This window comes from Silene latifolia, chromosome X (genome assembly GCF_048544455.1).
Source record: "Silene latifolia isolate original U9 population chromosome X, ASM4854445v1, whole genome shotgun sequence".
NCBI lineage: Eukaryota > Viridiplantae > Streptophyta > Magnoliopsida > Caryophyllales > Caryophyllaceae > Silene > Silene latifolia.
The window spans coordinates 89945350-89954590 of record NC_133537.1 but is presented as its reverse complement, the minus strand read 5'-3'; the positions used below and the strand labels follow the sequence as shown (position 1 = coordinate 89954590).

At 36.9% G+C, this 9241-nt stretch overlaps 1 long non-coding RNA gene across 1 annotated transcript; it reads right to left on the bottom strand.

The window, feature by feature from the left end:
* Nucleotides 1-324: 324 nt before the first annotated feature.
* LOC141621484 (uncharacterized) lies at nucleotides 325-2281 on the bottom strand. The gene is made up of 6 exons (XR_012532374.1): nucleotides 2128-2281; nucleotides 1271-1357; nucleotides 1037-1111; nucleotides 879-941; nucleotides 714-791; nucleotides 325-616 (listed from the first exon to the last, which is right to left on the bottom strand). It is a non-coding gene; the product is annotated as an uncharacterized LOC141621484 (long non-coding RNA).
* Nucleotides 2282-9241: the final 6960 nt, after the last annotated feature.

Sequence of the window (9241 nt, the reverse complement as noted above, 5' to 3'; positions counted from 1 at the left end):
AATTGGGTGTCCTTTAACAAACAAAAGCCTTATTTGAAGCCATGGGGTTGGGAAAATTGTTTGCTATCACTACTATAGAAATAGGCATAGAGAACTGTTGGAATTAACATTAGAGAACGCTTTAGAGGCGTTCTCCAACTCAGTGTTCTCTAAAGCTTAGAGAACTGTTAGAAGAGGCGTTTTGTATTCATAATCATAGAGAACGGCTAAAATGAGCTTTAGAGAACACCTGACAAGCGTTCTTTTTTCCGAGTAAAAGAGAACGGTTGGGTAAGCTAATAGTTCTCTATCCCTCTTGGCTTTTAAAAAAAAATATTGATGATATTTGGATAAAATTAATATATTTATTCTCATTAAAATCAAATACCAATACCAATACACTTGTTTAACAGCCAGAGCCAAAACAACGAGCAAACTAACTAAGTCCGATTTCTGCGGTCATCAAGAGATTATCAATTTGTACTTTGTCTCCGATTTCTGCGGTCATCTTAGCATAGTGCTCCCAGTCATCTTGGTCAAAAGGATCTTCAATTGACACAATGGGGTACTCAACCATAAATAACTTGTAGAGATCCTTGAGGGGCTCACCAGAAATCCTTTGTGACCCATCGTTGTTCTACAAACATCGCAGTCGGTGAAGTCCAATCAGTAAACATTTTGTCGCGATAAAAAAAAATCGATCTTAACCAATTTGAAAGGCAACTGAAGCATACCTCTTCCTTAAAGTGTAAGTCATATGACTTGTCCTCCTTGTAGAACTCAGATGCAGCAACATTCATCCCAATAACCACCTGCAATAGTGAACTTGTAAAAATAAGCTCACTGGAAAAATTTTCTATGATCAGATTTGACAAACTACCACTGACGAGGTTATTTACCTTGCCGGTGTATCCAGCCTTCTCAATGGCTGTATTGAGCAACTCAAGACCTTCCTTGTTCTCCTGAAGGGTCGAATGCAGAATATGAATATAGTGTTCAAAACTCATATCACAAATAAAAACATTAATGAACAAGCAGCTAGTGGTAGTGGCAAAACCTGGATATTAGGAGCAAAGCCACCTTCATCACCAACATTGGTCGCATCATGGCCATACTTCTTCTTGATCACACTCTGCAATTCGCACCACAATTCAAAGAACCCATCAGTACACCGAGCAAAGACAAATATAGTAGTCAAATGAATTTCATGCGCAATCAATACTGGTTGATCAAAACACATACATTAGGCATCAATAAACCGAAAAACAATGTCAGTGAGCCCATAACTCACCTTCTGCTTACACCAACCTCACTCATTCACAGTTCCATCGAGTTGTTGAAACATTAAGTTGTCAATTTCCGTTTGCTGAGTTGGATCCTACAGAAAGTAACAAAAGGGATATATAATCAATTGCTAAAGACCGACATTAGGATTAAGTTATTAACCAAGTATGCAAGACAGTACACATAAATTACAAAGTAATCACAAAAGAAAGAAGGAATCTACTGAGAGCACTTAAATCTGTTGATCTCAAAATAGAGCATATAATCTCGCGGAAATTAAATATAACAGTAGAAAATTGCTTGTCCTGAAATATTTGGCAGTTTTGCTACTTGTGGCAAACTCAATAGAGCCTAGAATGGGCGAATTCAGGCCATCCCCAAACCAAAAAAAGCGATTTAAAAGACAACAATACACAACCCAGATCAACAATGAATCTCATTCACCATGTTTCAACACTATTCGTCTTTAGATTATCACAATAATCAAACCATAAAGTAATCATAATTCGAATTCTACCCAAAAATCCTAAATTAACATAAACCCTAAGACCAAAACTGATGTCGAAGAGAAGAATAAACTACAAGCAAAAACTCAATCTTTTCAAACACTTTTCAAACCCTAACATCAGTGTTGTTCATAATTAGAATACTCTCTCAATGTGTAAAAGGGTAGTCCTCAATTACCTCAATCAATCAAAAAATAAAAGATCCACATGACAGTGACATACCCAATTAGAATACTTTCTATTTGGATGATTACCAGTAGATTAATTTCCCATCAAACAATAGAAAACAATAGCATCAAAATAAACGAACAAAGACCCAAACATTCAATGAAAAATATCTAGTCCAGAATCAAATTACCTAAAACGCACAACTCAATGACTCTTGATTTGAACAGTAAGTGCTCTTAGACACTTTGATCTGGTATAGGGTTGATTCCAGTGCTGGCACCTTCTTTACGTTAGCGTTTTTTTCAAACTTCGTTGAAATTAGGGTTAGGAGTACGCAAACGAACTAAGAGTCATCCTTTGAATGTTGGTTGATCCAACCAACTGAAGTCATATAAACAACCTGTGAAATATGGGAGTGAGGAACCTGTTGACAGATGAAAAAGCACCACATAAGCAAGCTGTGACCTTTTGAGCAGACAGAATACAAATTGATGTAGGAAAGCTCTTACAAAATTGACAAAAACTGTCAAAATTGGACCCAAGTCACCAAGCTATCTTAAAAAATGTTGAGACAATTCAAGACAAAGGCAAAGTGTAACTGCCACCACACTATAATGGCCAAACACTTACAAGGAAAGAAAAGAAGATACTCATGATACTCATTCCTCTCCCCTGTTTCTTAAGGATTCAAAGTTAGAATCATTGCTCATTTTAAAAATGTTCAACCTAAATGAAAATTAAAGAAAAGTTTGAATTGTAAACATCAGACATGATCATTAATGTAATGATATTCTCAGTACAATGCAAATGAGCAATTGCTTTAAATATAATCTGTCTTAGGTGAATCAGATGTGACAAAGTGTGAAGCGATGTATCACAGATTCACAGTACAGTAGTGACTGCAAAATGAACCAACAAGTTTATAATGAATGTATAGTTTCTGCATTGACTTAAATGTTATTGAAGTACAATTTTATGCAATTGCCTTTAGATTACATAATGTCAATAATCATCTTCAACCCTGAAAAATAGCTAAAATAAAAGTATATACTCGGGGGTTATGGACAATGTAAAAGAACAATGGTACGTAGAAAAAAATAATGCAATTACCCACGCCTCAATTCCTCTTGCACAAGCTCTCAATTCAATTCTTTAGTGTTATCAGTTCCGAATCTTGGGTCGAAGATATAGAAGCGAAAAAGGTTACTATATCTTACGAGTACTATACAATTACCCCAATTAGAGATGGTTAAGTGTTAATTTATATATATGCTAACATGTATGTGAAGGTGAAAATATGACCAGGGGTTACCTTCCGTAGTGTACTTAGATACGTCTTTTTTTTTTTTTTTGGTAAAATGTGAGCATTTGCATTCATTAAACAAATAGGCATTCAGTACATAGTTTGACAGCTTACACCCTTAAGACAATTGACTAAACAACATCAAGCAATAAAGACTCCTACATTACTTAGCCAATGTCGATCCCTACTTGAAACAGGCAAAGTAACCATTTGCTTCAGTCTGCCCTGCACCTGTAACTTTACTACACTTAACAATATTCACAAACTTAGCTCAACCTTTATTAATGAGCAATCGCTCTCAATTTTATCAGTCTCGGACAAGTTTAACCATAGATTACACTTTCAAGTTGATGAAACACCTGAAGCTTCAATTCTAACACAATACGCTCAACATTTATTAACAATTGCTTTCGAACTAATAAATCTCGAGCAAGTTATAACCATAGACTATGCTTTCTCTAGCTGATGCAACATAGTCTAAAGCAATATATACCTAATTTAAATTGATTAAAAGCCCCCAATTTCAATAACCCTAAAAATCAAGTAATAACCCTAAAAATCAAGTAATATCAATTTAATCCTAGTAATTCAAATACAACAACAATTGATTATCAGACAGGAATAGTAACATTGGACAGCAAACTAATGCAGTCGATAAAGCATAAAATCGGATGCAAAACCCATAAACCTAACTAAAACGAAATTATTGAAATGATAGATTATACATACCGTGTTCAGAAATTACTCAAATGCGAGAACGGGAAAAGACGGAAAGAAGGATGAGCAGCCAATGAGAGATCGATTGGGTCTAACGGTGGCAGATTGATTGGTTTTTGGTTGGATGATAATGAAGTTAATGAATGGATTATTTTTCTGGAAATTTTGTTTCCCTTTTGGCAGTGGAAACTAGAAATAAGCATGGTAGGTTTAATTTTAGGATTTTTTTGGCGGTGGAAGTGAGCGTCTGGGTTTGTGGAAAATTTTAAGATAATTCACATAGTTTTGCGCCTTTTTTTTAATGAAAAGTTTATACAACTGTTAATATGAAAAGCGTTTTTTATTGTTTTTTTAACACAACGCTTATTTAGGAGAGGCGTTCTCTTTATTACTAGAAAACGGTTAATTAACTTAACCGTTCTCTATTAGGTGTTACTTATTCATGTTTTTGTAGTAGTGAGCTACAAGAGAATTGACATACTCCTCCCTTACCTTGGAATTCTTAAGTTCATTGAAAGTAACTAAGGTAGAGACTAGAGAATAGATCGAGTTTCGTCTTGCCAATGTGAATAAGCGCATCACCTTTGATGTTTTGAGTAAAGCATTAGGCCTTAGTGATACACCATATTATCACAAGATGCCCGAAAATTATGACCCCGCTCCTCTTTGGGAGGCGATTTCCGGGAAGAAATTTGTGAGCTTTCAGGCGTGTCGCGCTCTATTAGTCCACCATCCGGGCATTCGAGTGTGGCACAAGGTCATCGGGAATACTATAATTGCGAGAAAAGGCACTAATCACTTTACAAAGCTCGATTGTGTTCTACTTGAGTCGGCCTTAAATGTTGGAAGGGAATTCACTAAGCCTTACAATGCTCTAAGGCTTTTGATGGAAAGATGGCTTAATGTTAATTGTGGCAAGGAAGGCACCGCTCATATTGTAAATGGAGGTCTAGTTACTCTCTTGGCCAAGCACTTTGACGCAAATTTCAACAAGGATAACACCTATGTGGCGATCAAAGGGGGTCATCTCATTGACATGGATGCCATGATTTACAAGTACAAATGGGTCAAGCATAACTCTCTTGACACCAACTATGGGTGGCTCACCAATGATGCTAGATCTTTCACTTTGCCTTCCAAGATATGCCGATTGAGTGCTCATCGAACAAACTACCTTCTTCCACTCTCCAAGGGCGCCGAGTAATCATCCGTCAACAAAGGGGCGAGATTGAAGAGCCCTCTTCCTCCATTGTCACACCACCTTATCCATTCAAATATAAAGAGTTCAAACCCAAAGATGTTGAAGTGGGCAATGACGACTCTACTTATGCAAGAGATGCATAAACAAGCTTACAATGATCGATTAGATGCATACTTGGCCCAAAATCCACCCCTCCTTCATTTAGCTAGGCAAGGACTACTTGATCCTTCATGTCCTTTGCCTAGTTGGGCGGATAGGGAAGTCTTCTTTCCAAGCACATCTAGTGGTGAAATACCGGGTGAAAATGAGAATGTTGATGATGAGGGTGTTGATGAAGAGGTAGATGAAGAATAAGAGGGTAATGAAGATGATGAAGGAAGTGAGCAAGGAAATGGAAGTGAAGATGAGAGTGGAGATGAGTCCGCTTCTATGGAGGAAAATGATGACAATGATGATATGGTGGAGGACTAGCAAACTTTGGAGGCTCCTACCCTCTTGAGGTTTGTCTACTTATTTCTTTGTTTTCTTTATTTTTATATTGATCATAGTTTGGAGAGTCCTAGCAACATGAGGACTAACACCTCGGCCCCATTGAGGTGTTCTTTTATTGTTCCTATTGGAAAATACAAAATGACAATATATAGTTTCATGCATTTCATCTTGTGTGCATGAACTACTCCAAAATTTAAGACATTAGAAATAATGTCTATCTCGGTTTGGGGAAGTACATGCATACGCAACGGGAGGTAATCTAAATTACGCTCTCCGTCATAAACAAAAACTATGCATCATGTAGTGTAGATTAGTGTAGCTTGCATTTAGTATAGAAATCATGCATCATCCTTGCATAATTTCCTATCATATTGGCCATTGAGGACAATGCCCATATTAGTGTGGGGATGGGAAATTCTAACTTAACTTTTATTCAAAAACCCAAAAAAATAAAAAATTCCGAAAAAATCAAAAAATTTGAAAAATTTGAAAATCCAAAAACAAGTTCATTTCCTTTGTAGTGTAGACTTGTATATATTGTTTGTATATATTATGTTTGTCTATCCTTGTTCACATTGATCGACTACGCCACATCCGAGACATGAGGATATTGAAGACCGCATGGTATGATCTTTCCAATCTCCTTTTTCCTCTTTATGTTAATGACTATGTGGCTTTATTTTGATTGATGCGGTATAAACAATGTGAATTTAGGACTTGCATTTAGATTATATGGCATATTAGTTGGTAGAATCATTTGCAATAGGATGTATATATGTTAATTGCATCATGGCATGTAGTTGCATGTTAGAAAATTTTGCGAAACCGTCTACTTGGGAAGCTTGACAAGTGTATATAGGCCCTAGTAGATGCTTTTTCTTCTTAAGACTTTGCTTGTTAGAATACTTGTAAAACACCCTAGGATGTGTCATGCTAGTATCCTTTGACCCATGGATTAAGGCCTAGTCAAGAATACCTTGTGGTGTGATAACTCCTTGGCTACCGTTTATTCCAAGGTGACCCTTGAAACCATGCATCCATCATCCATGTTCTACCACATTTTTGTCATCAAAGGGAATGGGCACAAAAAGAAATTGATTTGAGTTCAAGAAATGAAATGAAAAGTGAAAGAAAGTTTGCAAAATGCATCAAATGAAAAGAGGAGCAAAAATAGACTCCTATGCTTCAAATATAAGGCACCCTCACTACATATGGGGTGACTTTGAAAATGTTCAAAAAGAAATGCAAAAAGTTGAAAAGTTGTCAAGTATTGAAATGCCAAAAATCAAAAGAAATGGCGAGAAAGTGTTCACAAATGTTATATGCCACAAGAAATTGGGGGTAAAAACAAACAACAAAAGCAAACTTCCAAATGAAACTCAAATTCTATCGATCCCTTTATCCATCTATCCATTTTTGTGCATGGTAGAGAGGGGACGACCCTTCTTCTTGTCTAGGCAAGAGGGGGAATTCCGCGATCCTCCAGTGTTTCTAACACCATAGGGAGTCTACTCTTGACAAAAGCATTTAACGATTGAGGACAAAGGTACCCTAGCTTGACACAACTTGGAGGTGATTTATTGGTATCCTTCTAGGCTTAGTAGTTTGAAGAAATTGCATCTATGAAGGAGTGTGTACCCTTGAATTGCTTCCCCTTTAGATAATTTCCGCCACTTAGATGAGGAAAGTGGCTATTCTTTTGTAGATGCATCCATTACTTGATTTTGTGTGCTTTAATACTTGGATGTGTCGCCATTTTGGCAAGACCCACCTTGCCTTGCAAGAAGGCATCCTACCTCATGGTTGTCTTGTTGTGAGTTGAAGGGGCGGAGTGAGACCCGCTAATTGTCTCATATCGGCTATGCTATTAGGTTAGTTTAAATAACGGTCCTAGTCTTTGTCACTTCTTTATTCGGGACGAGCAAAGGTTCGGTTTGGGGATATTTGATGTGACCATAATTTGAGCATATTTAGTCCCCGAATTAGCCTTGTTCCCATGCTTTTTAGTGCATGTTTGGGTCGTTTATTGTCTTTAGTAATTTGTTTTGCATATTCTTTGAGGTTTTGATCCCTTGGTAGGAAAGGAGTGCAAACCTTGCATTTTCATGGCAAAATAGAGCTAAATTGATTGAATCCAATGACCAAGCATCAAAGAGAAGACAAGACTAGAAGGCCTTTGTACATACTATAGTACATGGGCAATGATGAGAAAAGATCCTTGCATCCCCGAGGAAATCCTCAAGGATTTTACGAAGAGAAAGGAAGAAAAGAAGAAGGGAAGAAGCTGATCTACAATCCGAGCGGACAGCCCACAATCCGCCCGTCCAAGACAAGCAATCTAAGCGTCTTCCTCAGAAGGCCGCTCGTCCAAAATCACCACAATCCGCCCGTCCACCCCCATGAATCCGCTCGTCCAACAAGAAGACAATCCGCCCGTCCCGTACTCTGGACGCTCGGATTGTGTGACAGCTAATCCGTCTTCTACTTGTTTTATGAAGGATGCGCATACCTCAGGAAAGACTAGCAAAAAGGAGACTCGCATATTTTTCTGAGAGGAGCGATTCCTCAAGGTCTTAATCGTCATTTAAGAACTTAGTAAACCCTAATTTGTGTACCTAATCCCCACTATAAATACCCCATTAGTCTAATTAGATAATCATGTTCTTCTTAGCAATCTCTAGTGTAGTTTATATCAATCTAATCTCTCTTTAATCTTGTAATCAACCTTTAATCATGTCTTAATACAAATCTCATTTCCTTAATCTCTCTTTTCTTCATCTTTCATTTTGGATAATTGAAGATTATTTGGGTTATTATTGGGAGATTGACAACCTTCTAATCAATCGTCATGTACTTCTATTATTTTTTGCTTTATTATTGGAATCATTAGTAGGTATAATTCCCTTAATCTCTTTTTAATTATTGTTAATTATCTTTATTTATTCATCATGTTTTACTTTGTTGGTATGATTGACAACCTTGCTAGCATGTTCAACATGATAATGAGTGAGTAGTTTCCTTAGCTAGGGTTAATGGGTAATTAGGGGAAACCAACATGGGGGATGATTCATGCTTAAATTAATATGTTTTCATAGTTTATTTGCTTGCTTGTTGTGATCTCAACTTATGCACATGTTATGTTTGATGAAATGCGAGCCTATGAATCCTTGCATTTTTTACCCATCACCTATCTTTTCAATGAGATTTGTAAGACATAAACCAACTCGAGTCTCATTAGACCATGCATATAGTTGAGTAGGGAAGATTAAGTCGACTTGCAGGTGTTGTACAATCTAATCGATTCGGCTCCAGGACCCAAACTTTCCAAGGATTGTAAGATATAAACCAACTCGATCCATCACAACAACAATTGCTTGCTTATAATTTGAGAATATGTTTGTATGATCAATTCCCATGAATCCCCTTTGACCCCATGACACCATAGTGCCTTTCATCAATTGTTTACATCCCTTTTTAATCATCTTGCTTGTTTACTTTCATTGCTATTTAGTTTAGTGATCTTCTACTTCAAACCCCAATTTGTGACACCTCTAGACACCGCTTGTTGCAATTGAAAATCTCATCTCAATT